Raw genomic sequence first — 4,355 nt, 5'->3', positions numbered from 1 at the left:
AATCTTTTCTATATTTTTTTCATTCTTGTCACATTCATTCTCGCTAAATCAAAATTTTCGAAACGTAAAATTTATTCGAAATATCGTATACACCTTCTTGAATTCGAGGAAAAAGAAAACGAATCTTTTCTATATTTTTTTCATTCTTGTCACATTCATTCTCGCTAAATCAAAATCTTCGAAACGTAAAATTTATTCGAAATATCGTATACACCTTCTTGAATTCGAGAAAACGGCGAGATATAGAAGGCGATCGAACGGAAGTGGATATTTGTCGTTTCCATTCGGGCGCCATCAAATTTTTGGCACCGCGATCCCGCGTGAATTGTGAATCATTAGTTGACAAACATCGTATATTCCTCGCGGATCCTCTATTTTCAGCCTGGCTAATTTTAATGAGTCGCGAATCATCGAGATTCCTACAATTTCGTGCAACTGGCAACGCATCAAACTTCCGCATATCCGGCCTTCGCCTCGGAAACGCCTTCTCTCTCTTTCTTTCTTAGAAAATATGGATATGGAGATCAAACCGAAGACTCTATCTGTATTTAGAAAAAAAAAAAAAATCTCTTCTCAAAATTTCGTAAAAAATTGGGGAAAAATAGCAGCTATTCGCGATATGGAATCCCCCATTCTCCATTTTTTTTTCAGAAAATATGAATGAAAACCAAACCAAAAACTTTATCTGATTTTTATTTTTTTAAAATAATCTCTTCGTAAAATTTCGTAAAAAATTGGGGAAAGAAGCTGGAGCAACTATTCGAAAATATGAAAAGCAAACCAAAGATTCTAACTGTATTTTTAAAAAAAAAATCTCTTTGCAAAATTTCGTAAAATTTCATAAAAACTCTAACTGTATTTTAAAAAAAAAAAATCTCTTCTCAAAATTTCGTAAAAAATTAGGGAAAAAAGCTGGAGCAGCTATTCGAAAATATGGATGAAAAGCAAACCAAAGACTTTAACTATTTTAAAAAAAAAAAATCTCTTCGCAAAATTTCGTAAAAAATTGGGGGAAAAAGCTGGAGCAGCTATTCGAAAATATGAAAAGTAAACCAAAGATTCTATCTGTATTTAAAAAAAAATAAAAATCTCTTCGCAAAATTTTGTAAAAAATTGGGGAAAAAGCTGGAGCAGCTATTCGAAAATATGGATGAAAAGCAAACCAAAGACTCTATCTGTATTTAAAAAAAAAAAAAATCTCTTTGCAGAATTTAGTAAAAAATTAGAGAAAAAGAGCTGGAGCAGATATTCGCGATATGACATCGATCCCCCATTCTCCAATTCAATTCTTAGGAAAATGGAGGTTCAAAGAGAGCTTTAGATATAGCTTCAGTATGATATAAACCGATGAATGAAATTTCATTTCACCGATCCAACTCGTAATTTCCCTTCTCGCTCGAATCCAATTCGCAAAAGTCCGTTTCAGCTATATCTAAATTCAATTGCCGCTACTAATAATTGTTAAAATAGACGTTGCTCGTGTATACAGAATCCATGAATCCAAATCCATGATTCCATCATTCCTTTCTCGATTCCTTTTTTTTTTTTCTTTTTAATTTTCCTTTAAAAAAATTAATTTACGCGCTCGATGATCGAATTGTTTATCCTTGTTTGGTTCAACGCTTTCCTAATATTATGCTTTCCAGCCAGCGTAGCAACGAACGCGTATTTCTCGATCTGTATCTCCGTATAGATACTCCGTAAACGCTGCCAGGCTTTTAAGGATTTCTGGGAAATTCGATCTTGATTAAATCACGCCATCGGGCCAAACTTTTGCTGCCTCCCGTGTCCAGATCAGTGGGAGTAAACGGGATCGAGCCGAATAATGGGATTAATAAATGGACGTGGTTATTTCTGGATTTCTTGTTATTATGTCAGAGTTATTTCATAACAATGTGAGTAAGGTCGCTTGGTTTTCATTTTGAACGCGTTACACGCGTTGAGTTAATTTTTTTAACCCTTTCTTAACAACGTTTAAGATTAATCTTCTCATAGACTTATCTTCTTGCAACAATGTTTCTCACCGTTGGCTAAATTGTAAATAATAACCTGTCATTTACCGTGATTTAATCAAGATTGAAGGGAGAATAATCTGTGCGTTCAAACATAAATAAAATTTTTCACATGTTCGAATAAACAAGATTCTTCGCGTCTTCAATATAAAATTCGGATTCGATTAATCAATTGATTAAGTTGATCGAATGGTTATCTTCTTTTCAGAAGATATTATTCAGACTCGGATAAATCGGCATTCACAAAATAGCAATAATGTTTTTAGATGTTTGGAAAGCAATCATAAAATTCGCGATGCAGATCGCGAATGCTTGAAAAAATAAACGTTTCTTTTTTTAATTTATGATGCGCGATAAGTAAATTTAGATGCAACGACGAAATCGGAAGAAGACTTTTCTTTTTTCATCATCGATTAAATTGTTTGATTTAGAGAAATCATCCCATTTCTTCAACACCGTTGAAATTAATCTTAAAAGTTGTAGGTGTAGGCTAGAATGTTAACCATAACTTCGACTCGAAGGCGTTGATGCTAGCAATCGAGATATTGACTCGAAAACACTTGAAAACGAATGATGATATTTTTGTAATAAGATCAAGAAGCAGAGGAAGTCAAGCATAGACAAACGATTTCGTTGTCGTTGCATTTCTTTTCCGTTTCATTTCTTCAAATTAATACCCTTGATATTATTATCGTGTATCTTTCAGAAAAATAATTCTCTAATCTCAAATTTCATTTTAAAGAATTGTGTTAAAAATTATAATTAATATATATTTATAATAATTATAATATATTAATTAATATAATATATTTATAATAATTAATAATATATATTTATAATAATTAATATTATAAATTATAATACGAAGAATTTTCAATTTATCGTTAAAATCGTAAAATTCTAATTAAATTTAATCGATTGTTCAAAACAATAAAATTTTATTTATTAATTTCAAACTTGCTGGATTTGTACAGATTAGATATATGTATATTTTAATAGAGATTAGCTTCATATAGATTAATAGCTACGAGTAGAATAATTTGTTCGTGATAATACGTGTTTACGAGTACGTGATTTATACTTACAAGATACTTACAATATTTATGACAGTGATAAAATTGATTTGCAATAGGTATTGTGCATCATAAAGTAAATAGATATAAAGAAGAGCAGAGTAAATCGAATTCAATAAGAATTAATGATTAATTTTTTATTCGATAACATAGAATTAATTCAACGATATTAACGAAGAGTAGAAATAATTTCCCTCCTTTTTTTTGTATGAATCATTTTATAAACGTTATCAATAACGATTAATAATATCTTTCATCATTGGTATAATTACGATTTAATAACATGGTATTAACAATTAATAAAAAACAAGAAATATGATTATTTCGATTATTTATAAATCAAACTGACAATATTTTATTATTTCGTTATTGGATTAAAATTCAAATTAGACCAATTAATTTTATACATCGACATCAATAGAATCCAATAAATTGTATTTTGCATAATAAATAAAAAGTTCTCTTTACTTTTATAGAAGACATATACTAACCAACCGACCCCATTATTTTTTTTATATTATAAACCATTAATTATTAACACGTATAATCGTATAAAACTGTAACCTAGTTATTCATATTCATATTCTTAAATAAACTATGCAATAATTAAACATTTTTCCACTCCATGGAACAAACTATCGTATAATAATTATCCATCTTATCATTTATATTCCATCTATTCGTTCACATTCTTCACGTTGTTATTGTATTTTTCGAATATCTAATCCAACACTAAATATATCTCTCGAAAAGAATTTTCCATTCGTAGAAATATCTCATAGAAAAATGTTTCTTCCAATTTTTTTCTTCCAATATAGTAAAACTAACGAAGTAAGATTATATATATATCCATCGAAATAACATAAACCGATAAAACCTTTTGCGCTAATAATCGTCTCTCGATCGTCCGTTCCAAGCCCGACGATGATATTGAATAATTAACTCTGAATCACTGTTGTCGCGAGGATTAATTACACGTAATTGCAACTATATAAGTATATAAGTTTAATGAGCGAGTTAGCAACCGATTGGAGACGCGATACGGAGCGTGAGATACGTATCGTGCGTGTGAAAAATATAAGCAGTTGAAAAACAAAGGATAGTTGACCGCGTGTAATAACTTTGCGATAAAAATTTATCTCGCCGCGTTAAAATCGAGGACGATACGATTTCGACTTTTACGGCTTTATTTGAAATGATAATGGACTGGTACGTATCAGTTTTAACCGGTAAAACGATCGACAGTGCTTACTTGCGACATCTCTGATTC

Source organism: Apis mellifera, linkage group LG13 (assembly GCF_003254395.2).
Source record: "Apis mellifera strain DH4 linkage group LG13, Amel_HAv3.1, whole genome shotgun sequence".
In the NCBI taxonomy this organism is placed as follows: Eukaryota; Metazoa; Arthropoda; class Insecta; order Hymenoptera; family Apidae; genus Apis; species Apis mellifera.
The sequence above is the reverse complement of the archived record's forward strand: the minus strand, read 5'-3'. Positions refer to the sequence as shown.